Raw genomic sequence first — 27,457 nt, 5'->3', positions numbered from 1 at the left:
ACAGATTAGTAGATGGACTGGTACTTCTAGTCTTATTTACCCAATCACTCGATGGATGAATCAGGGTTCAGATTTCTTATCTTCAGTATTTTCAGTTTCACTACAGATTGGACAGTAGCTGGACGGTGTTTCTACACAAGTTTGTCGCTTCCATTCAAACTAGGACCCCAGCAATATTTTTAGCAATCAAAGCAATCACAAAGAAGTTTCTGCCAACCACCTGGTGAAATTTATCCCTAGTGACAAATGGCTGCCAGTGGGGTCAATGACCAGTCTGTAGATCTGCACGACTAAGCCCCACTGCACGAGTAGGACTTTAGTCTCTAGGCCCGTGTGCCTGGGCTTTACTCTACATTGTCACCATGACTGTCACACATCCAAAATCATGCACAAGTTAACATTAACATTGTTAGTAGCCACGTACCTGCAATACCTTAACATAACTAAAAGTCTTTTAGCCACTATTGATATCACCATTAGTAAAAAAACAAATTTAAAAACCATGTTTAAACATTGTTGTGTTAGCTTCACTTTTCAGATCTGGGAGTTCTGATCAACTTTTACAGTATTTGTGGATAAAACTTCCTTCCTTTGGCTGGTGCTATTATTAGCTTACCTGCTAACAAATTGAATACTAAAACTCAACGTTTTAGCTAGCAGGCTAACCTTAGCATGTGTACCTTTTATTGCTAACAAAAGCACACATAAGCCTTATCTAAAGCCTCATGAGTGCTTGTTTTTAGGCCTTTATGTAGAGTTTGTGTTGTGTTAAAGGCCTGTTATTTGTTGATGACCATTAATAAATGACCATTAGGTAGTGTCTAAGCTAATGTTAGCTAGCATTTAGTTACTGTAAAAACAGAGGTCTTCAGTCACAAGACTCAATCACAGGCCCGGTTTGACTTTTGTGATTCACTTACTTTGAGTGTTTACTCACTCCCTGATTGAGCAAACAAAATGAGATAATTAGTCAAACTAATCAGATTCATTTAAGCTAATTATAGAATATTTTTTAATTAGCTTTAAAAAAGCCACAGCAGCAAACCCACATCAGAGAGTCTCCTAAAGCAGCCGAGGAGTCAATAAGCTGCAGAGATGATGCTGATTACTCAGGAAAACATCTACCTGCTGGATGCATCACACTCAAGCCGAGTGCTGACTTTGAGTTTCTCTCAGTCCTTGTGAAGCGCCAATCAAATCGACTCGTACAGTCCCACCATGAAGTCCTCAGTGGCCTCACGGGACTGAATTCAGAGGTTGGACGAGATCAGTGGAGCTCTGTTTTAATCTCTCCTTCTGTGTCTGCTTGATAAAGATTTATGAGTGTTCAATGATTTGAACAAGGACGTCGTTCATCCTAAAAATAGATCACACTCCTTATGTTGAGCTTGGTTTTCATCTCGGGGGATCTGATAGGTCAGACTGTCACTTTATCATCTCTACCAGCTAAGTCACATTAGCTGGTAGAGATGATAAGTAAGGTAAACCTTTGAGTGTTTTGCACCCTGTAGTTCACTCATTTCAGTGACTTAAAACTCCTGTGATCTGTGCTTATTTTACATTTTTTTTAACTGAGGCTGCTGATGATGAGGAGACAAGAGGGGGAAGCAGGAAGGTGAGAAACACCTGAAAGTCGGAAATGGGCCAAATTAAATTTGATAAGGTAGAGTAAGTTAAACTCATCTCAACTTTGAGACAACAGAAGCCAGCTGGAGTTAAGAAATGTGGAGTTAAAATGTGTATATTTTAAATGCATTGATTACATCAAAACTGGATTGTTTGACCTTTGACCTTAAGATGCAGATGTACAGATGTGTTGTCCTGGTGGGGGGACTCGTCTATGTTTTGTGGAGGAGTACATATGTTAGCGCCTTAATTCTGTTGGTCATTGGAAAAATAAAATTCAGATCCCAAAGTAACTCAAAGTAACTATGAGCTAATGACCTTCTATTGATCTATGACATCAGTACACATTTTTCTGAGTGGTCTCAATCACTAGATTTAGCTCTCATTGATTATAGCGTAATTTTTTAAAATTATGGTCACATTTAAAGAAGAAAAAAAGAGAAAAAAAACAGTAGTAATGAAAAACAAGCAGCGCCAGGAGACGTCTGGAAACTCCGAGTACAAAAACAGTCTGGGCACTCGGAGGAACACGGGCGTGCTCACAGGAGGGGGGCTAATTAGACACTGGGGAGATTATTTCAACACAGGTAAACCCACTGAAGGCAGGACAAACAATTACAAAGGAGGAAAAACTGACCGGGAATAACAAAACGGAAAAAATGAAATTACTTTAAATGCAAACTCAAACCACAAGCATATAATAACTTCAGGCATATTCAGTTGTTTTGTTTTTATTTTTGATTGTTTAGAAAACAAACTTCATGTTGGAGGTATCGTTACAGCCGGCTGGATGAGAGGTAAACAAATAAGTCTGAGACTTCATCCTGAAAAAGTCTAAAACGAACTGCAGATGCAGTTTAGTGTTAACAAAACACGAAGCTACTTTAGTCAAAACAAAGCTATTATTAACATAAGCAAGAATTTATATTTGGTAATACGGCTCTGAGGTCTGCAGGCTGAAACAGAGGTAAAGGTGGGTTGCAAAGTGGCTGCAGATGAGCAGCAAACGTAGGCAGGGTAAAGCTCCTTTCTTTTAAAGAAAACTTAGAAAAGTCCAGACAAGCCTGCAGCGCCGTGAAAAAACACGGGTTGAAGGAAAACAGAGAAAAATAAAAACAAAACTCGACTGGAAGCTTTATGGATCAGCAGTTCGTTTGGTCGTCACAACCTCCAAACTAGTGATTTATGTTCCTGTACATGAACCTTTATTTTTCACCCGTCTGGTCTCAGATGCACTGATCTGTTTCCAATATTGCGAAATGAATATTGTCCACATTCAATGGGTGGAAAAACTCCACATTTGGAGGGTGAAGGTTGGGTGGAGTTAATAATTTTCCAGTTAAACAATTTTGACTCCTGCACCCGACAAATTTCTGCTTCATTTGGTATCTTTAACATTTTTATTAATTTGAAACAAGTTTTAAAAGATCGTGGGTTGTTGTTAAAATCCAACGAACGAATCTGTGCCTTCATTAAAAAAAAACGTGACAGTTGATGTCAATGAACACGAACAAATGATTTCTTTTCATGGCTATTTCGTGTTTTTGCTAATTGACCATACTGATTGATCACACGTTAATGAAACATTTCACCCGATCTCTGCGACTCCTCAGGCTCACAGAGGGTTTTATTTTTTAAACCATGGTAGATTTAGCCGAATACCAGCTGACTGTCACTTTCGAGCTCTCTCCATCGACTTCAGCCCCTATCACTCGTCTTTCACAGCTTCTTTACTGGTTATTCCAGTCTCCAGTGTATTTGGCTACCAAAGGAAGGTGAAGGTTTATTATTCTTTCTGCTTTGGAGATTTTGTCCCTGTTTGAAGGCAGAAATGCACGCTGAAAACACTGCAGCCAAAATAATGTACCATCGGTTTTTGTCTGCTGCCACTTGACTCCAGGTCGCTGTAAATAAAACATCTCTGAAAGTCACTGCAGAGAATCAAACTGCCTCCCGTCACTCTGGGTCAGAGCTCATGTTTATTCTGCTGCTGATACAAAGCCGGAGAAATGGGAGCAGCTCATGCAGATCACCTCGACTCGCTGGGTCTGATCGAAGCATTCGCCTCAAACAGCAGAGCTGAGGGAGCCGACGGGTGAACATGGCGAACAGATAAAGTCATGCAGATCTGCAGCAGTTTAAAATCACTGACACTTCTCACCACAGTTTCCTCTGGAGGGGAAACTGACGCAGTCCACTGACCTCATCTTTGAAAAGTTAAGGACCAAATCTCAAATACCGAGAGCTAATTATCTTAGATTTCCTGGCTGCATAATTAGGGTCATTCCAAAGGAAATGAGGTTCAGTAACGCCTCCCTGCCTCTTGGTTGGAAAGATGAGTGAAAGACAAATATGGCTGCCACAGTCATACTTCAGTAAAATGTAAATGTCTCCGAACTCACACAAAGAATCAAACCGACAGATCAGACTAAGTCTGAAGCTCTGTGAGAATAAATGTAAAATACAAGGAAGAAAGAAGAAGTCAAATTCAAATAAAGCAGGAATGAAAGAAGCATGAACGAGAGAAGGAAGAGAAACAAAAATGATAAGGGCACATGAAAGGAAATGAGAAGGGAGGGAAAAACAGAAGAAGAACCACTGGAAAGTGGAAAAAGAAAGTAGGAATGAAGGAAATACAACAACAAAATAGGTCAGAAAGACTTAAGGAAAAAGGAAAGGAAGAAATGTAGGAAACAAGTAAAACAAGGATGAAGTGAAGAACATGAGGTGAATAAGGAAAGGAAGGACAGAAGCAGAGAAGGAAGAAAGGAAAGGAAGAAAGATGAACACACTTAAAGGCAGAGAGAAGGGCGCGCTGTAGCATCACACTAAAGTACAGATTAGTGAAGTAAAAGTACTCGGATACTTCCTGTGTTTGATCGGTCGTTCTTAAAGGGCATCGCTCGCTCATCAATCATTCTCTGATGCTCATTCATCAATCAGACGCGGCGTCACAGTCGTGGCCTGTTTTGAAGTAATCAACAGAAAAATGGCGCGATGATGACAAATGGTGCTATTAAACGTCCCGAGGGATGTGGAGAGGCTTCTTAACGAGCAGCCATTTGTGTTTGTTTACAGGATTTATGAATGCAGACGCACTGACCCAGATCCAAACCTGAGAGATAACGTCATCACCGGGGAGTCGGTGTCACTGCGACCAACTGTCCCCGACAGGAAGTGGAAATAAGGTGATGGTTTCTTTACATTTCCTGAGAAAATTAAAGACGCTCTCTCCCTGCAGGTGTATCTGTTTGAATTAATATTCTTTTATTTATGTTCGACAACAAGAACAAGAACAGCGCCAGTAATCGATCTGTGAACATCACCGGACTAGGCGCTCGTCTATGCTGCCTTCTGTGTGCCAAACAAGTACCTGCCCGAAACAGCAGAAATGAACCTCTAAATAGAAATCGAAGAAGAAGAAGAGGAATATATTTAGACTGGTGAAGAAACAGAAAAGTCAGTGAAAGGCAGAAGCACAGAAAGAGTGAAGGAAACGAGGATAAAAGAGGACGGATGAACCAATGGACGTAAGGAAGAAGGACAGACAAGCCAAAGGAAATAGGAAAAAGAAGAAGGACAGAGACTGAAAGGAAATAAAGAAATTAGGAAAGGAGGACAGAAGACCCAAACGAAATAGGCCTTACATTTGAAATAAATTGTTGGGAAGTATTTTCTTTAATATTTCTGCTCATTGAATTAAAAACAGATTTAAATGTTATCATCAATCTTTCTGGTTGGCTCCCACCTAAGTCCTTCTGTTTTGTGATTGGTTAGTTGAGCCATGTGTGAGTCAATGCAAGGACACTGAAAATTCCTCGTTTCTCTTCCACTCCAGCTTCAGGCCCTTCAGCTGGAGTCGTTTCGTCTTTGTCTCTGCGTCCTTTCAGCCGACCGTCAGAGGTTTAGATGAGCCTCTTCATTCGGTCCATATGCTCGACAGTCCACAGCTGTGCGATTCAGCAGGGCCTCCGATGAGCGGCAGTCCTTTCATGGAGCGCGTGTCATCGGTTCTGCGAGGGTTTTGCCTGCCAAACGCTCTAATTTGTCACCTGAGTGCCCTCAAGGCCAGGGAAGCCATTACAGGCTTGGCAGGCGGAGGTGTAGGCAATCAGAGTGAGTCGGCCAACAGCGGCGCTCATTAACACGAAACACTGCTCGACTCGCTGCCTCCGACGTCTGAACGGCACCGTCGGCCGCCAGCTAAACGTCTGAGGTCAGACGTGAGAGGAAGAGCCTGTAAACACAGCGTTTAGACACCCACACTCACACGAAAGCACGTCTATGTTCACGAATCCTCGTACGCACGTATGGAACTGCTTCAGCTGCACGACTGACTGGGAAACGTGAACATGCTGTGTGAGCATCGCTCCTCTGACATGAACCCCCGAGAGTCGGCCGAGGTTTCCTATACTACAAGGATAGGTGTAAGGATATGAAGTCAAGGAAACAAGGGAAGGAAGGAACGAAGGGCTGAAGTAACCAAAAACAAAGGACAGAAGAGAAGGAAGTAAGGAAAGAAAGAAAAAATAATGGCATAGAGATGGAAAAAAGTATAATAATAAAGAAGAAGGATACATGTATGGGAAGGAAAGGAAATAAGGAAAGGAAGAAAGACAGAAGCACTGAAGCGAATAAGGTTATGAAAGAGGTGAGAGTGCCTAAAGGAAACAAGGAAAGAAGAAATTACAAAGGAGGAAGAAGGTTGGGTGAGGTAAAGGAAATAAGGACATAGAGGGTACAAGAGCTGAAGGAAATATGACAAGCACAGAGAAGGAAAAAAGGTAATGAAAAAGGTCAGATGGGCTAAAGAAAACAAGGAAAGGAAGAAGGATATAGGAAGGGAAGGAAAGAAGCAAAGGAGAAACGTTATAAAAGAATTAAGGAATTAAGAAGGTCAGACTGAAGGATACAAAGACAGGAAGGACAGAAGCAGCGAAGGAAACAAGGCAAAAAAGACAGACTGAGTAAAGAACATGAAATAAAGGAAATGAGTAAAGGAAGAAAAGCAGAACAGCTGAAGGAAATGAGGATACAGACAGGGAAGGAGACAAGGATAAGAAGAAGGCCAAAGGAGAAATTATCAGAGAAAGAAAAAGGTGAGAAGGAAATAAGGAAAGGATGAGTTCTTTAAAAAAGAAACAGGTGTGGGTTTGGTGGATGCTTAGAGCAAGTCGTAGTGAAAAATGTGTTTACTTACAGACCAGCACCATCTTTTAGGGGACGTTATATTAAAGAAAAAGACATTAAATGCTGCAAAAACAGAAACATTTCTCAGTTTGATCAGAAACAAATGAACACAAAGCGAGTGGGTGTTTCTTTGATTCTGTGGGCTGAGAATAAATGCCACTCATTATTAAAGATGTTCTTCGTATTGGATCAAAGTCTGAGGAAAAGGCTTCCACCCTGGAGGACAGATGTGGACAGCTGGAGACCGCCTCGGGCCGGTTTCAGCTGCAGCAGAGCAGCCAATCGTCTGCTTTCTACTACGCATCGATCGCTTTAACCCACAAAGATAAATCAGGGACTCGTCTTGTTTGAATTTAACTTTCGTGTAAACAAACTGCTCGTTAGCAGCAGCAGCAGCAGCAGAGAGCTGAGCCAAAGCTTGAGGACAATATTTTAGCTTGTGCGAATGCATTAAAGCAAAAGAAATGTCAATTTAGAGGCTGGCAGGAAGTGCTGTTACAGGCCTGACTTATTTAAAGGTTCAGTACATCATGTTTCTGTGAACTCTCCTGAGTTTAAATCTGTGGCTCCGCATCAGGACACTGTGTCAATGAGGCTCTGCAGATTCACTGTGTTTGTCCAAATTAGATCCACAAATGAAATTTACAGGAAATAATCAATCAAAACAAGACAGAGAGCAAATGCACGAGTAAGAGAGCAGAATGTTCCTGGACACCATCAAGACATCCATCCAACATGCAGCTTTCCTGTTTCAGGTCCACCTCCAGATCATCCGGAGCAATGCTGAGGAGTTCCCAGGACAGCCGAGAGACCTAATCTCTCCTCCAGGACCTCCTCCTGGTAGGACATGATCGAAACACCTCAACTCTGAGGCATCCAGGAAGCATCGTAAGCAGCTGGCTGACCCACCTCAACTAGCTGCTTTTGATGAGGAGGACTAGTGGCTCTACTCTGAGCATTGACTGATCCAGCTCCTCACTCAGCCACTCTATGGACAAAGCTTATTCCCGCCACTTGAAATAATCGGCCGGTAAATCTACAACTTTGCTTTTAGGCTCAGGTCCTCCTTCACAACAACAGGCTGGTACAGCATCATCATAACTGCCAATCATCTGTCTATCTCCTCTCTGCAATAGAACCACGACATCTGTGGAGAACAGCGACGTCATTCTGTCAATCCAAAGCCACCAAAGCGGAGAGCCTCTGTTAGTTAGCTACATTCAGACTTCTGAAAGTAAGTCTCCACTGTGTATGTATCTGATATATATATCTGAATGTAAGAGTCAGTGACCGCTGCCCATACAAATCCAGTTCATGTATCCATTCAGAGCTGAGTTTGAAGTGTGAAATGTGCGACATTGTGTGTGCACAGCCTTCTATACAATCCAAACTACCAGATTAGCTCTCTGATTGTGGCTAACGTTAGCAATGCTAGCAGTGGAAACAGCTTTCCACACTACTGCTGAATGTGGTGACGTATCACTCAGATTACGCTACATAACCGTCCATTTTCTGCATCAGAGTAATTTCACGTTTTCTTCTGCTGTTTAGCTTCAGGTCAAACTGCAGCCTCTGGAAAAATTATGCCTATGAGGAAAAAGGTTCAGAACAAAGCGCAGTTTCTCTAGTGGCCACTTGAGTCTCCCTCCAAAAGTGAGTAAATTCCCCGCAGAGCCTGAAACCCCTTGGGTAATTTTATAAAAAGGTTGTGGTTTGAATGAAAAAGAAAAAAGTCATCCTTGAAAGAAGGTTGAGTTGGAGCCGGCTTGACACCATGACACCAGCACAGATGCCAAAGCACAACGTGTAGTTTAACATAAAAGCAAACGGTCTCACTTCTTGAAGACATTAAAATTCTCCCTTTGAGGTTCTGCTGCGAGTAAAAAGAAACATTTTCTCTGCAGTTTCTTAGCTTTCCATTCACGCTGCCATTAAAATGGTTTGAACTGTGACACGTTGCATTATCCTGCTGAAAACAGCCATTACAAAATACAAAAACTGTGATTCTGAAAAACTCAGGTCAATGGAGCCGACGCCAAATCTACAGCAACAATCTGCAGCCTCGCCATAAACACTGCCTCATCAGACCAGGCCGTGGTTTTCCTGGTTTTCCAGTCAAACTTCTAGCCATACATTTCTATTCTCAGCTCACAGCACGAGGACCTGATGTGATCTTCTGCCAAACCACCTTAAAAGTTAAACATGTCGGTTTTGAGTCCACTGAGCTGGTACAAAGCCTTCCTAAGCCTTCCGGTAAATAACAGAAAAATCAAAAGGCCATGTTCCTCTGAAGAGCTCGAGGGTCATTCAGCAGCCACAGTTCAGGTTCATTAACAGACACTTCAGTCTCATCCTCTCCCAAACTCCCAGTCCAAACTGCACCATCATTACACAACAAAGAAGCCTCCAGTCCACCTGACAGCACTGGAAATCATCTGACCTTGGCTGCCCAGTCTGGTGACGCTCTGAGGCACGCTCATTAATCCTGAACCTGGTGGATATGAAGAACTGTTACAGTACACTGGAGATGCAGGTGTGCAGGAAGCAGCAGGAATAAAAGGAAATGTCTGCAGATGTAGGGAAGTAGACATCTTAAAACTTCAGCTGGGTACCATATTTTTACCATAAAATGATGTAGGAGGAAGCAGGAGAACATGCACCCTCAGCAACTGTAACAATGACAAATACTACATGACATCATCATTTACTTCACATGACGGACTGTGACATCTCTACAGCCATAGCACATGCTGTACGTGACCTCTACTGCAGAGGTCACTCTGCACATAAACACTGAAGCCAGAAGCATCAGCTTAAAAACAGTTGTATGTACAAAAACAGCTTCACAGAAAGGTTTCCAGTTCGGTGTGCACAGACACATAGACTGTAATAAAAAGATGGCCACCGCATCTGTGATGTCAGCTGATCTTTAGCATTAAAATTCTCCAAATGGCACCAACAGCACAAACACAGCAGAGACGTCCAGTTCAACGATGTTAAAAAGTTCTGCTGGTGACTTTCAATGAAGAGCAATTAAAACCAGTGATTCCCAGAGTGTGGGCCAAGGCCCCTGGTGGCCTGTGGATGTACTGCAGGTGGGGTGTGAGGTCATTTAAAATAAAAAAATCTCATGTATGCTTGTCTGCTCCCCAACTCTTCAAACTGCCTCGAGTACCAGGATGATTACCATCTACACAGCTGCTGGTTTTTGTTATTGCTTCTGATATTTTTTATAAAAGTCAAATCCTTACAAATTTGAGATGTTATGTGTAGAAGCTGATCTCAAAACGAATGGCAACATTTCGTGTACACGCGTCTGTGGTTTGTTTAATGTACGTTTATGTGCATTCACAGCTAAAGATTTTTATTTTCTTGAGTTGGTAGGAATTCCTGTTTTTCATTGATTTCTACAGTTGTGCATTATTTATTTATCATACATGTTTATAAGGAAAATAACAGATGAGAATGGCACATACACGTGATGCCGCCATTCGTTTTGAGTGATATTAATAGTGCCATTGATTATCGCGTCTTATACAATGAATATGTAACTTGTAAATAAGATCAAATTAAAATATGTAGTAATTATTCAGTTGTTTGGTGTTTATGCTATCTGACTGTATAGAGTGAAATATTGAAGACAGAAAGAAAAACATGATAAATGAACATACGTGTGCGTGTTTGCACACATGGGCGAAGCAAAGAAAAAACTACCATAGGGCTTTAAAATGAAACATAAAAAAAAAGAAACAGATCTAAACAGTCAAAGCCCCTGTTTTTACAGCTCACACATCCTTCTTGTTCTTCACCTTTGGACCGATGTTTGCTCCTGAACTCGTGTTAGATCTCCTCAGCAGGAGGAAAGAACGAGGATGTTTTGGTGTCGAGTGAACGGAGTTACAGCTGTTAGTAAAGAATCGTCCTCACGCAGCAGAAAGCCCGAACATCAGAATGAATCAGTGCAAACACAAAGAGGGAAGCACGTCATCTTCAGCTGGTGTGATGGTCACAGCTGTGATTATAGGTTTGGGGAGCAGGTTTTCAGAAGTGGGTCGCTACAGTCTTATGTTTGCTGACTTTGACATGATCTGATCATTAGTGAAGATTGATTTTTAGTCAGTAAACTCATTGACTAACCAGCCAGTGATCGGCGTTTGCAGATTTGAGCTCTCTCGCTGAATCCTCCTCCATTTCTATCCTGCTGAGCATTGGATGACATGCATTCTGTGTCTCTATGGCAACAGCTGCTCGCTGGAGTATCCCTCTGTCTCCAGATCACCATGGCGACACCTGCTCGGCTCCCTTCCTCCCTCCTATCGGTCCTGTCAGGGATCACCACTCATACCTCGTCTGTGTGTGTTTCCATGGAGATGCTCGTGCTGCGGGGTGAGCGGGTTCGGGATGCGGCGCGAGGTGCGACATGATTGGTCAGTTTGAGGAAGAGAGGGTTCGGCGTGGCAGGCTGCGGACGCGTTTTCCTCGCAGGTTGGCAGCAGACGGCGAGTGGAGTAAACAGAGTCCTCACAGACAGTCTGCCGTCTGTAACGCAGCAGTCTGTCGTCGATACACGCCGTCTGTCACTAAGTATTGATTAGGTGGACTAACCAATCATCTGTGATCACCAAGATACACAACTGTGCATATAAAACACAGTCCTAATTATTTTTAATGTTTCAGTCTCATATATATTTCAATTGTAGTTTCTTATTCATTCTTCTGGTTTGTAGCCCTGAAATAACTGCTAACATATGTAGGCATGAATAACAACAGAATACAATAAAATACACAATATTAGATATATTATATACTGTGATATTACACAGCTGCACCTTCGACACACATGTCGTCGGCCCAACCAGGTGAGCACTGAGGATTTCTGTTATTGTCAAAACATTAGAAGCATTTCCCACAATATATGCTTACAAATAAAAACAATATCATATTAATGATTTCTATCTAACAAGTAAATGAATTATACCACTAAAGATCATATCGTAGTACACACACACACACACACACACACACACACACACACACACACATAGAGAGAGAGCGCGTGATTATTATAAAATGTTTATATTCTAAATATTGATCTAGTTAATCCATTAGTCGAATTTTGATTTAATTGTAATTGATGTAACAATTAATAATTACTCTAAACAATAAAAATAAAAAATACTTTTTAATCATAGTTTTAAGTGGGTAAGATGTATTTATGGATGAATTATATATATTTTATATAATGTACCTTAATAATAACAATTGCATTTTCATTAAGCTATTATAACCATACATGTTTAATTAGATTAAAATGTATTTTAAGCTATATTTTAATATTATAAAGCAATAATGTAGTATAAATATTTCCATCGTAGGGGTAGGAGGTGTCCACACTATCATTTGAAATCATTTCAGAACAGTTGTTCATCCACACTGAAATGACTGAAACACTTTTGTTCCTGTATTGCGCGTGTGTGAAACGTAAGACGCGTCGACCTGATGCGGTAAGCTGAACACAGCTTCAACCGTCTGTTTGTTGAAAAATAATAACGCGACTGCATTTTCGTGTTAGTAACGGTAACGGCGTTGTAACGATAGAAATAGTAATTAGTTCGGTTACTCATTACTGAAAAAAGTAAGGCCGTTATTAATATCACTGACTTTAACTACATAAAACTCTTTCTTTAATAAATCTAACAGACAGTTAACGTCATTGGTGCTTTACCTCCAGTGACAACCTGACGTCAATGCATCTCAGCTGCACTTAGACACATAATTCTGGCATTTCAAAGTCCTTTTATGAACCAAACCACAGTGTATGTTTCAGCTGCCACTCCAACTCCTTTCAGCCTCAACTTTAATCTCTTTCAGTGCTTCTCTGTCGACTGCCACCCCATCAAGTCTTCTGAGTGCTTCAGATTTAACTAAAGATTCACACGCGACAGTGTCGAGTCCTGACACAGACATTCGAGGTCCATCTCAGTTTTTCTCCGTCTCAGTCTGCTGGGTTATTGAGTTAAACTTTGGGAAAATGAGGCGAGAGGTGCCAAGTCTGTCCCCCCTGGCGCTTCCTTCAGCTGTCAGGCAGGATGATGAGGTCTGGATCAGCGAAAAGCCAGAAGGCTATACTTAGTTTCTCACAATGCAAATGCTTCTGTGAGGACACTGTAGGCGCTGTGGTGTGAGAGCAAACAGCTGCAGACACACCAGGATGCATCCTTCTTTTAGATTTCATCCACGGTTTGCATCCTGAAGGCGAGCAGAATCTGTTTTCCTGCATCGATGGAGAGCTCTCTGCTGAGAAGCCCCGAGGTCATCCTAGGAGACAGCCGGTTCCCTCGCCCGTGAAGTGGGAAAATGCCACGAAAGCTGTTTGTCTTCAGTTCAAAATACCAGTTTATCACAACTCAGAGGCCCAGTTTTACTTCCAGCCTGCGACTGGAGACATTAACGCCGTAACATTTGCATCCTGAAGCTGTGATTGTGGAGCAAGTCGAGCCTGTTCGGTTGTACGTTAGTCACCGCGAGTACACAGCCAATCACTACGCATTTATTTTTATTGGAAATTTCTAGCTGGCCATTTTTCACGATCAGCCTTGTTTTACTCATTGATGACCTGAAATGAGTGAGAAACTCATCAGGACGGGGTTTGCAGAGGTCAGGGCCCAGAAGTCTTGTTCCAGCTATAGGTATCGCCCCCTGGTGGCCATGAAGACGTAGGCCGGGAAGCTACATTAAGCTCTCTATGGTCGTACAGTCGGCCTGACTTCACTGCACGAGTGCTCACATGTTCTTCCTCGTTAACACCTGTCAGGCTGTTTTTTACAAATAACATGCAGTAAGAAAATTCTCACAGTGTTTTTTTTAAATGAAACCACAAAGTCAAGAATATGCGTCTAATACAAGTTTAAATGTTACAAAAAGAGCTAAAATGACACATGCTACACTCCTTTGTCTTGTGAAAATGGATAACCGCACCCTGATCTCCTCAGTGACAGTTGGTCAGGCCGACTCTGGCCCGATGGATTCTGGGTGTAATCACACATAAATGAACCCAACTGTTCCCGCCGTGCTGAGAGCTCAGCTGACAGACAGAAAGAGAGAGAGAGAGACGCCTTCGCCACCGTCTCGCTCAGCTTTATGACTCCACGACCAGCCAGTGAAAAAGCTCCTCCAACAGTTTATTTCCCATGATAACAGTGGGCATATATCACACTCTGTGCGCTGCGAGGGGGTGTGCGTCAGAGTGTGCGTGCATGGATGGCGGGGTCTCCTCTCCTTTGGTAGGAGAAATATTTTGGAAGGAAATGTATTTTAGAGCAGGAAGGAAGAGGAGGACAGTTCAATTATTTCAGCACAGAAGAAGGAAGAGGAGGAGGGGTATGGCGAAGAGCGTTAATGGTTATACAGAACTGGGAATACGGCATGTTTTGCAGTGCATGCTGGGATAAATGGCAGCTTAAATGCAGGACAATGTTACAGCTCCACACTCCTCACACAGGTGTGAATCTTACTGGAGTTGCAGCTGACATCAAGTCATTAACACCAAGCAGCCGAATCAAGTTACAATCTGCAGTTCCTCTAATGTCCACTTGAGGCTCTCACAGTGAGTCCAACCAGCTGAGGTGCAGCCTAGCTGGTAGCTAGCAGCTAACGCAGCCTGTGTCAGCATCAGTTAAAGCAGCCACGTCCCCAATAGCGCAAACGTTCAAGGATTCTAAATGGCCGAATGCCTTTTATGAAGAGTGAAGGTCGGAGGGACTTAGTTTTGGAGCCAGCTCCAGGCCTCGAGGGCCGGTGTCCTGCAGGTTTTAGATCTCACCCTGGGTCACCACACCTGAATCAAATGATTAGTTCATTAGCAGGCCTCTGGAGAACTTCAAGACATGTTGAGGAGGTCATTTAGCCATTTAAATCAGCTGTGTTGGATCAGCAACACATCTAAAACCTGCAGGACACCGGCCCTGGAGGCCTGGAGTTCGACGCCTGTGCAGTAGAGGAAGTGCAGTTTTTAGCTCTTTGAGGTTCCTGCTTTAGAAGAAGTACGACTTGTGCCACTCAGTAAACTACTCATGAATAAAGTCCAGAATATGATCAATTAACAGATAATTTATAATTAATTATTACTTAATGAATCAATTCTGGGGAAAGTACATACGAAACATCAAAAAGCAACAAAAGGTCCGTCCTGACTCGGCCGTCACTCCATCTTTAGAACGTTTGCAAATTATTCTGATGAAGTGTTTTTGAATATTTTGATATTTGCGTATTAGAATATTTCCTCTAAGTGTGTTTATGTTGAAACAAGGTCATGAAGTATTTTGCATTATTCAGAAATCCCCCACAGATCCTCTGCAGCGGAAACACAGTCAATACTTCATATAAAGGACACCACGCCTTCACACACTGTGAGAGGACGTGCAGCTCTACAAACAGCAGCCTATACATCACAGCCCCACGGTTACAAGCTAAAATGACCTTTGTGGTAAAAGTTCCGCTTCCTCTTCGATCTCGTGCCTCAGATGACTTTGAAATGTTACCTGCGAATGAAAAATTCACCTGCAACTCTGGGAGATGTCGGCTTTTAAAGACGACGACAAAACGAACACTTCTGGAGGACAACAGTAAACATTCAGCTTTAAAGATCGACTGACTCATCAAACTATTTAAAACCTGACAGTAAAACGCCAATATGGCCCCCGCGTGACGCCATGCAGCAGGCGAAGCGCTCAATAAAGCCTCTTTTCAGCATTCAGCTTTTAGATGTGGGACTTTTAAAGGGTTAGTTCACAAAAATAACTAAAGTTGACTTTACTCTGAAAATCCTTTAACCATCTGACCATTTAATGCACGACAAATACAAAGAATATTCTTAATGTTATTCATTTTAATCTTAATTTCTTTATTATTTAGTCCATTGAACTTGTAAACATGTAATGCAAATACTTCCTCCAGAAAAAAGACTTTCTAAGAAATAGCAATGGTCTAGGTTAATTATGATCTTTTACACATTTATTTAAAATAAATAAATTTTCTATAAATATAGTATAGAGTCAAATAAGCTGAGGTCTTTATTATATAAGTCATTTATATTAGTAATTCAGCAAGACTTGACGTTTAACCTCCTAGGACCTGCCGTCCACATATGTGGACATCACATTTTGGGTTATTTAGACCAAAATACTAAATTTTTCCCTACATGGGCCTGATATTCACTTACGAGGACATTATGCTGCTACTGTTCTATCAAATTTTTAAACGAATATCCTCATAATGTGGCTCTTATTTTTCTCAAAAACAAAAATAAGGTAAAAAAAAGATCTGTTTTCTCTTTGTTTTTACATTCATCGGGCCCCAATGTGACCAAATATCAAAGAGAAATTAAAAATGCATGTTGTGGAAGAGTTCGGGTCTTAGGAGGTTAAGGCACCAAGTTGTCAGTATTTAGTATGTGGCGTATGAAGAAAACCTGGATCAGTGGTGATCCTTGGCTGTCCTACCAACAATCCTTCATCAAGAACTCAACCAGGAGGTCACAGAAGGACCCAAAACAACATCTGCAGGCCTCAGCTTGCCTCAGCTTAGTTCAGAGTTCATGAGACTGGGCATTTGCAAGGAGTGTAGCTACCCAATCCATCCCGGAAACCTGACCCATACCACGCATGTGCGAAAGGCGTCTACTTCCGCTTGAAGCGTTTTACGATAGTTACGGGTCAGAGTATCTGTTAAGATGTTAAGAATAATACGCATCTCTTAAAATGTTTGCAATAGTGAAACATTTCAATATAATGTAGACAAAAAAAAAGAACGTTACAGATCCGTACCATGTGCAGATGCTCTTCTTCTTCTGTTTCGTTCAATGGCGCTTTACTCCCCAGTGTACGAGGATACCGCCACTTGCTGACTGAGCGAATGAGCCCTATTGTAAACTGAACTTGCGTCATTACAAATCGTGTTTGTGTTTGCATTAAATTTGATTTAGTGATAGTCGAGTGTGTTTACGCTCGTCTGTGTGGAGAGGATTGATTGGAATAGTGATGATGTCCGCTACCACTGCCAACTGTCAGTAAACACTTCATCTGGCTGATGAATCTACACGTGACATTTTACAAGTTTGTATTTTTTATACATAATAGGCTATATTTTGATTTAAAAGCTGAAAATGTGTTATCATAATACAGCACATATTCTCAATTTGCACTACATATCCTAAGAATGTTTTTCTAATATAAAATATGATATATTCTTGCACAAGTCTTGTTTTAAGTCTCTAATTAGGCGCCATTCTTCTTATTTTACGGCGCTGTGGTTCAATCGGGGGAAGCTCTCTGCTGAGGAGAAAAGCATGAATTTGTTTGTATACGCAGGTATCCATTGTTCAAATGTCGCGAGCTGTCGAGAAATGCTAGGAGCTAACCAGGCGCTAACCGTGTCATTCAAATATATTACATATATATATAAGTGTCGCAATGTTGGCAAAGAGAGGAAGTGACGTAAGATGTGCACATGCGTGGCACGGATCGGGGAGAAAACAATGCTGAGCAAAAAGAAGGCTCGTCTCACATTTGATGTGTCTGTATCGTTCTGTTCTGTCTGCTGTTGCTGTCTTTGTTTTGTTGTCTTTGCAGTTTCTGCACACTTGATCTTTATGTAGTCCTGTGTTGTCTGTTATATGTCACTATGTGGTTTTGGAGGAACGCTGTCTCGCTTCACTGTGTACCACAGCACACGGTTAAAAAGACAATAGAGACGTTTGACTTGATAAAAACATCTGGATGATCCCAAAGAGTTATGGCATAAAATGAAAATCACACCAACACTCAAACATGGCGGTGGTAGCGTGATGGTCTGTGGCTGCTTCAGGACGACTTGCTGTAAGTCAGACCTTCCCAAAGTGTGTGGCCCTCCCCCTAGGGGGGGGGGGGGGGCGCAGAGCCATTGCAGGGGGGGCGCGGGATGAAAAGGGGGGGAAAAAACAAAATGCAGAAACGCAAAGCAGGAGATGAAGCATCGCTGAATATGTTTCCAAACCAACTTCATTCTAAGCCAAAGACTAGAAAATATGGTGAAGCAAATCTTCCCTTTGGTTTCACCTGCACAAGTGCTGAGGTAGGTCTCCCTGCAGAATTGGTTTTCCCTGCGTCGGGAGCAGCGCTGGGCTGTTTAAATCACGGACAAACAGGATCCCACATTCTTGATTTGTAGTTCACAAACACTTGTTGTAATGACTAACTACTCCTGACATTTTGGAGATGTGAGCTCTTTATACAGTAAAGTTACAGTGGGATACAAATAATATCAGGCTGATCCTGCCACGATTTGTTCCCCCGGCGAACATTTTTCTTGTAAAACAAGGGGGGCCCAGCAAAAAAAGTTTGGGAACCACTGCTGTAAGTGATGGAACCATGAAACTGAAATCTAACTGAAAAACTAACTGAAAATCCTGAAGGAGAATGACATCATCAGCTCATGTTCTCACGCTCAATGACACTCGAGTTACGATCCGAAGACAGCAGCAAGCCCACCTCTGAATAGGTAAAAAAAGAAAACGTGTAAAAGACTCATCAGACAAACACTTGATTGCAGTTCATCCTCCCAAGAGTGGCCCAATCAGCTATTAGGTCTAAAAACTGTATCTTGAAAAAAATGCAACCCCCCCAAGAAGCAGTTAATTACTTTTCATGGCTCTGTATATGAGAGCTACCTGAGCATGAAGTGCATTTAACTTAAGATTAAGTCAAAGTCTTTATCATTGCAGTGGATCAGGTTCATGTGACTCAGTGTAACTTGTCCACTTTTACATTGTTTTAATCACTGCTGGTGCTGCGCTGTTGGCTGAGTCTACCTCAGCGGTTCGTGGTAAGAAGAAGACGATGAAATGTGATAACGAACACTTGAGCCACCAAAGAAAATTCACAAACAGAGAGATTTAAATAAAAAAAAGATAATCAGAGCAGCCTTAAGCCTCTTTAACAGATGATATCACGTAAATCTGCTTAAAGGACCAACCTGCAGAGGATGAAATCACCGGTGACTGTGAGCATGCTGCTTCTTCAAAGAGCAGATCACAGTAAAAACACACTGGATTATCTGAGAGGTCTACACACCTGACAGAACTGAGCACACGCATGCAACACAGTGCTTTCAGGAGGATGGGCCACTTCACACATTATGCATAAGTGCCATCACTTTAAATCAGATAAGAGCCGGCTTTCATCTTTGTCCTCAGTTAATCACATTTTTTTTTTACCTCTCTTCCTCTTTTTCTTCTCCTAACCTGTGGAGAACATCCTGTTCCTCATTTCACTAATTCCGTCCCCGGAGGAGACGGGAACACAATGTTTACGTTTTTAAAACAGAGTCTGTGTCAGGACGTGTAATTCAAGCAGCCACGCTGAAAGGCTTTTTGTTTTCCCACTCTAAATCCCAGCACGGCTCTCATTCATGTACCAGTTATCACCAAGGACTGTTTCCAGTACAGAGACTGGATGAAAAGAAAGGAAACATTTCTACTGTAATGCACTTAATGGTTTCTAATTAACAGAAAATGAATCACGTGGTTGTTTGATATGTTTGATTTCATACAAATTATTTATATCTGCCAAATAATATGGGTATAAAAACACAAATACAGCCATATCCTGTATAAAATATAATGAGGTCATTAATGATGATACTCCTTTGGTCATTGTAGTCACTGAAATGTTCTTGGACTTGAGGGTTAATGCGATCTGTTAGTAGGCGTAGTGTTTGTCATCGAGCTTTAAAGACATGCAGCATTTTTTGCGTTCTTTCCCATTTCCACATTAGCTGTGACCATATTGGTTCTGCAGCAATTACTGGTTTTATTGGGACTTAACTCCAAGCAGACTCATGCTTTTTAGTCGCTAACGCAGCGTGGTCACCTGAGGGTTAAAATGTCAAACCAAACCTTTTACAACCCATCACTGCTTCCACTGTCTGGGTCTTCATTGCTTCCCGAGAAGCTAATTAGCAGAAACCACCAGGTTCATAGAGATGTCACATGACAAGTAAAACATCTGAAAAGCGCTGCCATCTAAACTGTGCAGGCTGTGCAGACACTCGCTGGGAGTGAAGCTGGCATGCATGTTTCAGTTGGTTTTAATTGAGCCGCTTTGAGACAGTTTTTATTAATTTAATCTCTAACAAAACACAGCAGCAGCAGCAGCAGCAGCAGGGCTGACGGAGACCGAAACACGCTCTGCTAACTGAAAGCAGTCGTGTCATCTGCATTGTTCCTGTGTGTGTGTGAGTTTATTTTTATCTCCCCGCTTCAATTAGACATCGTGTTCGTCCTGAGGGTGTGTTCGTCTCCTGTAAAAGGTTCTTCAAGTAGATCAATGGCCTCTGTGTGGAAGCAGGAAGCCATCATGAAACGACCGTGAACTGACAGGCAGTAAACACCAGCTCACTCAGGCAACGATGTTATAGACATTTTTAATAGTATTAAAAAAATGTCTAAGGAAACACATGAAAGGATAAAATGGTTTAGTTCAGGAAAATCATCAAAGAGTATTTAAAAGGTTTTCCTAAGGCTTTGTCCAAAGTTTTTGTGTTTTTCTGGAAAGGCAGTGCCTTCATCAGTGTTGCCAACTCCTCAGTAAGGAAAATTGCTATTGGCTGCATAATTGGTCATGCTAATGTAATTGTAACCTACGTTGTTGGGGAGAGAAATAACATCGTGGAAGAGACAAAAAGTGAGTAAAAAACGTCCTAAATGCAGTTAGAATGTATTTGGAACTACAAATTAAATTAAATTTAGCAATTATTGTTTTTTAATGTCACAATTCCAACCCTGCTCCTTTATCCAGGCTTGGACCGGCAAACGTGACCCGAAATTGGCGCTCTGGTGGAGTTACTTTGTGTATGTGTGTGTGTGTGTGTGTTTCTAAGTAGTTTTAAACCTTGTGATCCACAAAACAGCATAACAGTAAAAGAAGAACTGACTGTGTTACAGTCAGTGCGGGAGCGGCGGCTTCGCTCATGCGCGACTCATTTGCAGTTTGGACGCACAGGTGTGACGTCTCCTGCCCTGATAGCAGCGGGGGGAGGACCATCCTCCACGGCAGCACCGCTGCTTGTTGAGAGAAAGAGCGATACGCTTTCACGTCAAAAAGTCGTCATAAATAAGTCTCCAATAACACCAGAAAAAGTCGCCAGATTTGTCGCTAGTCGCATTTTAGAAAAGAAGTCGCTAAGGGGGTCTGAAAACTCGCTCAATAACAAGTTGGTAACACTGGCCTTCATCATTTCACATGTTACTAACCAAAGACAGTACTTTGGCTGTTGTGTAGACTCACAAATAAGGAATGAACAAAATGCACACAAATGTACATTTATTTTAAACCGATGTCGGGATTTGGGTTGTAAATGTAGACGCCACGTCCAAAGTCCACTCTGACGCCTCTGCCTTTCTAAATGGAGGGACAGTAACTGCGTGTGTGTATGTAAGCGTGTAAAAACTGCTGATAGTCAGATTAACAGCAACAGTATTTTGTCTCTATCCGCCATTATAGAAATTCATCTCATGTGAGCAATAACACGGGACACAGCGTGAGGTTAAAAACGGCGCACACCTTTGACGTTCGTGAGTAAATCTCAGTTTTCCTCGTCCACACCTAAATGCAAAAGCAGAGTTTTGGAAAATCTCCACCCTGGCAGGATTTTTTATTTTTTAAATCTCAGTTTTCAGTGACACAAAACGCCGTTTGTGTGGATGAAAGGCCTAAACGCATAGAAAAATCTGCATTTTCAAAAATACCCGTGTACGTGTGGACATAGCCTAAATGTTGTCCAAAGTTTGACAAAGACTCTTCAGGATTTCCAGCTATCAGAAGCTGTATGGCCCTGAAGAGTAATTAATACTCTTCAGTCGTTAGCTGGCAAACCAGCCTGGCTAGCGAGGCCTTCTTCATGTTTCCACCAGAGTATCTGTTTGCTAGTGTAAGTTAGTGATTCCCAGCTCCAAACACAAACACTGTTAAACTGTAGTACAAGCAAGGACTTATAACGTTTAGCCAAATTAGAAGTAAGTAAAATAATTAGCTAGCTCATCAGCTACTGTTTCTTTTAAGGTTTTCTAAAAAAGTGAAACATTCAGCTCTGCATAATCACCGCTATGGATGAAAGTGATGAGGTGAGGTCATCACCTTTTTACCTCTGTGGCTTCATACTTCCAATACACTTCCTTTGAACACCAGTTTATCACCTGGATGTTAATCCTGATGAAGTGTGTCTCATGTGAACATGTCAGTTGGACAAACTGAGGATCCGACCGATTCTGGTGAAGAATTTCGAGATTTCTCCTCATAAAGCCGCAGCTAACATGCACAGATGGAAAGATCAGCTCATGTACTGGCATTCCTCTCACATACTGGATGAGCCACGGCATCGAGAGCTAAAAAAAAAAAAAAAAAAAACTGCCCAAAAACTGGGCTAATGAGATGCAGGTTTAAATCCTGCCAGATCCGAATAAGTTAAAACATCAGGCCTGTGGAGGAGATTCAGTATGAGGCAGCAGAACGGCCTCGAGGAGACAGACGGCCCCGTGATGCTACAGGTGCCTTTATTGGCAAAGAAACCAAATCACATTACAGCGAGTGCGTCTTTCAAACTTCCTCAAAGAGAATCCTTAACAGCGATGACGGCAGCAGCGGAGCTTCACGTCACGTCACCCTCACATCGCTGCAGGAGCGACGAGCTGCCGGTCACATCTCTATAGCAACTGTTTACGCTCAAAACGTCACCTCAGATATCAGGTCAACAAACGATGCGAACGAGGGGCTTTAAACTAATTTAGCCCAAACCAGCACCTTTCCTAAACCTAACCGAACACCTTTTTGTGCCAAAACCTCACAACTATATACCTGCTGAGCCAAAAACAGCAGAAAAAAAGCAGAAACAAACACATTTACAGACTGTAGGATGGTTTAATCCTTCATAACAACTATATGGGGACTGGGGGGTGAATTTTCCCTAAATCCACATGAATTTTATTTAGGTTGGACTGACAGGCCTCCTATTAAGGGTGGCTGTAGCTGCTAGCGCTCAGCTAATTTAATTACGTAGCTCTGTGGTTTACACACTAAAGTTTGATTCCAGAAGGAGATGCAAATCCCTCTGGGATTATATCAGGAAGTGAATCCAGCATAAAACTGTATAAAGCTGCGTGTGAAGCTAACTGTGCACCTGTAAAGTTTATAGATGCAGTCTTTCAGTCCCAAACCAACGTGTGCCATCCATGTAGTTACAACATGATGCCTGTAGATTCACAGTTACCTGCACCACTCTCAGGTGGGCGTAATTGGACCCGAGTGGTAGGTGGCTTATTATGGAGGTTAAAGACCATTTATTTATGAAGGTTTATCTTCTCACATGTACCTTAAAAGGATCATCTCAAAGGTTCAGGACTGAGTGCATGTGTGAAAACAGATCAGGTTGGATGGACGGTTGATGGAAAAGATGCAGCAGGCAGGTTAGCGATGATGATGATGATGCACATCCTCGTAAACAGGCTGATTGTGACCCCTTTGTGAACTTTATGAAGCATCACTATAAGCCCTACATTGTTTCTCAGCACGCCAACAACAGCAATAAAATATTAACAAGGCTAGAATCAGCTGTTTGCTGCATTATTCATTTACTACTCTTTGCTCAGTTTGGGGTAAGATCATCATTTCAGGTCATCTGAATGAAAACAGACTTGAACCTGATCCTATCAGTGCTCTGACTTGCATAGCGACAAAATGTTTGTCTCATAATTTTGAGAGCATTAAGTTTTTTTTAAATGATGGTGGTTAAATCCGGGGCAGAGCCACAGAGCATCTCTTCAAAGATCAGATGTGTGATCCATTAAGTACACAGCTCCCCAAGCTGTTGCTTCACATTAGACATGTCTGAGTGAACATCCTCTCTTAATGCACAAGTCTTGTTGTCCACAGAGAGCGTTGCTGGTGATGAATCCTGATGGAAATGCACTGCTGAGGCTCCATGATGATGAAGTCACAGTACAGTAAAGGCGGACCAATGAGGATGGAGCACAGTAACGCATCACGATGACGGGAAACTGTCGTCACAGATGAGTCAAATTAAAGTTTCAAGACTTCAAGGGGAAAACAGCCGTCAAAAAGCCCAAATCTGAAGAGAAAAACAGAAATCGGCTGTGGATTTGGAGGAAGACTGTAATCTGTGACGTCACGATGACTAATTAGAGTTCGTGGGCGTCCTATTTTGACTGGCGTGTCTTGGCACATGTGCAGTACATCGGGGGGCTTAAAAATTTGCATGCTCGCAATTAAAGAGCATCCCACAATACCCCAAGTAGGTCACAGCCAATACAGTGATAAAATATGTTTGACTGCGGTGACATTTCATGATTTTCCACGGTGTTTTCATTCCCACCTCCTCAGAGAGTGGCTGGCAGAGACCACCGAAACTGCCTCTCATGATCCTTAAAACTATAAACTTTGTCACAAATGTCAGGATTTACAATTCAAAAGACACCTTTGGAAAATATTTAGTTGTTCTGAAGAAGAATCAGACGTGCAAAGCTTATTGGTGCCACTTTTTTGAACATAAAACTAAAGCTTCTGTCCTTAAAAGGACGTTTGTGCCAAGTTCAGTATCGCCGTAAAACCAAGGAACCCCCGGTGCGTCTCAGAGATGCTAGCATCTTTGACAAAGCACACCGTATGATCACTTTATGCACGGTTTCTTTTTTATATGGCGACTTCAAGCTTGAACCCAATCAGCACCATGTCTAACCACTGTTGAGCTGGAATGCATGATCGGACTGCTTTTAAATCGACAGCCAGTCACTTAAATATATTTAAAACTTTTTAAAAATTATTAATCATTTATCTTTCAATGTGCGTTTAAGCAGCTTTTGTACATTAACCATGACAACAACAAGTCACAAAGAATAGCTTTAAGACTAAGAAATGCACCAAACTAAGTCTTTATAAGGCTTGTTCACCGTTTATTTTAGGAGTTATTAACATGTATTGGAGATCACTTTATTATCCTGCTGTAACTGATGTGTTGAACTCCACCTTTTATGCAGCTCATTAATTAGCTGGAATCACTCTGCGACCCCGTGGCGTCCCTGGAGGCTCAGCGCTGCAGAGTCAGGTGGCTTTGGCTCAGCAGCTGAACCGATTCATCACCACTGACTGCCTCAGAGGGAGCAGATAGAGTCCGTTATTGGGTGTATTCCCAGAGTGAAGACACTATCTGGATGTTTGGGGGATCAAGGTGAATTATAGAGACATAAAACACAACAGCTCCACCGACCGTGACATTATCTCAACACATGTGGAGGGAAACATGGAGCCGATAACTGATCTGGGTGGAAGTTATCTCTGATGGGAATTCAGGCTGGGTCCTTCAAGATGTCATCACAAGAATCCACTCAAACTCAGAAGTAGAAAAACAGGACATTTAAAGAGATGCTGGAAAATCTTTTTTAGCTTGAATAGAATCCATTCAAAGTGCTTTTGAGTCCCGAGCATGCCCTTTCCAGGTCTTCACACACCTACAGTGACTCCAGGGTAGCAAAAGGTCATTCAAAGTGGAAAAAGCTCCACTGACGTTAGTTCAAGTTACTATGCTGCAGAGACAGAGTGGAGGATGTTATTTCTACTATTTGTGATTTTTGCATTTTAGCAACTCCAAATAAAGTTTGCAGATGCCACTATAGCCAGTCAAACCTCCTTATATCAGTCCCATGAACCAGGTGTAGATACATGACGATTTCCATGACAGTATCCCTTTTCATCCCAGCGCTCATTCAGTTTCAGTCTCTGCTGACAGGTTAATTACTTAAATTAATTAAAAAGTTCTCAATGGGGATAATTCAGCCAAGTTTGTTGTTTGGAGTTATTTAAAAGTAAAGACTTTGTAAAACTATAGTGGAAAAGGTGGAGTGGAAAAGAAGGATGATCACGAATAACGGATAAATGGATTATGGTTTAGGTGTTGAGGGTTGACAGGTGTGTGTTCGCCATTTCTTTTTGAGGTAGGCTTTTACTATAAATGCCATAGAGTGCAACAAGACCTCTGTGACAGGAGACTGTGGATATATTGTGTAATATAACTTGTTAGATCCAAAAACTGTCTTAATTCCACTAGTTGACTTTAATGCTGTTGAGCTAACTAGCTGCTAATTAGCTAACCATTTTTAACTCATTGAATATATAGCTAGTTGAGAACTTTTCAGTTTATTATTTGTTTCATCCTAAAGACAATGTTGTCATGAGAATCAAAACGAAGAATGATTTTGACTGTAACAGTTAACTATAACAGTAATGCTAACATACTAGCTAGTAGTAACCTGCTAGCTAAATTGCTACCTTTCAAGTCTAGTTGACAACTTTTCACTTTAGTTATAAAATGAATATGTAACATATTCATACCTGTTTAATTAGCTTTTTCTTCATAATTTTTGGATTTTTTGAAAGTTAATACAAACAGAAGAACATGCAGGAGTACTAATTAACTCACATTACAATTCACAAACTACTAGTTTCATTTCTTTCAGTTTCTGATTTCTGGTCAGATAAAATGTTAAAGCCCAGTGATCTGTGTTGGATTCTAAAACGAAACTTTAATGTGCTAAACTGCTCATTCGGCCCTTTGACCTTGACAGCATCAAGCCAGGCTGAACACTCGGCTGTGGATATTAATGTATGTATCATGTACTAATACAGAGGGTAGAGTATACAGACACATTCTCAGTGACCTTCATCTTATTGCCGTCTGTCCTCCCGAATCCACCACATGCAGCTCAGTTGCTTTAACAACACGGAGGGTCGTTATTTAGTCTGAAGATCCAGAACAAGTCAAGAGCCTTTAAACAAGGGTGACCTCTAAATCTGAGACCTTGGCTGAAAAGCTAGCATGTGAGCAAACCAGTAAATCACAGATACACAGAAGAAGACTTAAAAAATAATCTTTAACATTTTTCTGATAGTTCATCAAAGTTACCTTGAAATCCATAAATTGCTGTGAGCGCCATATGATTGTAAATAAAGTAAATGAGAATCAAGCAAAACGTTTAGCTGAGCACACATTAGATGGAGATCATTAATACATCACCTGCAGTCATGAGTCACTGATGTAAACCTGAGTCCTCTGAGAGTTTCACATCAAGAGCTTTTCCAAAATGTCTGACCTCAGTAGACTCATATGCAAAGAGCCCAGCAGCATTACTAAAAATAAAAGACAATTCTGCGAGTAACAACAAGGAAAACCGTCACAGAAACTTCATATAATGAACTGGATCAGCTCGATCGGCTCTGACAAGCGTTTATCAGACCTTTTCTTCAGAGTTCAGCAGAAGTTCAGCTTCACCTGAACATCTGAATGTTTATCACTACAGCAAAAACACCAAAGCCACCAAACACATGAGCAGCAGAGCAGCATTTTGGTGCACTGTAAAGTGGCCTGTCATAACAAAAAGCACTGAATCATCAGGATTTGTTCTCCGTCGAGGGAAACGAAACCATCAGTCAAACAGCAGAGGCTGCCTTCCTCCCTGCTCAGTCATCAGCTCCCCCAGATTCAATGCCAAACACAGAGTCACAGTGGTGACAGCAGGAAACGATCAATTACTGGAAAATCC

At 41.7% G+C, this 27,457-nt stretch overlaps 1 protein-coding gene across 3 annotated transcripts in view; it reads right to left on the bottom strand.

The window, feature by feature from the left end:
* The window catches only part of kcnq3 (potassium voltage-gated channel, KQT-like subfamily, member 3), a 118,019-nt gene that overhangs the window by 39,765 nt on the left and 50,797 nt on the right, over nt 1-27,457 (bottom strand). The gene's annotated exons all lie outside the window — the stretch shown is intronic.

This window comes from Aulonocara stuartgranti (assembly GCF_965226115.1).
Source record: "Aulonocara stuartgranti genome assembly, chromosome: 18".
Lineage (NCBI taxonomy): Eukaryota > Metazoa > Chordata > Actinopteri > Cichliformes > Cichlidae > Aulonocara > Aulonocara stuartgranti.
This window is presented reverse-complemented; position numbering and strand designations above follow the sequence as displayed.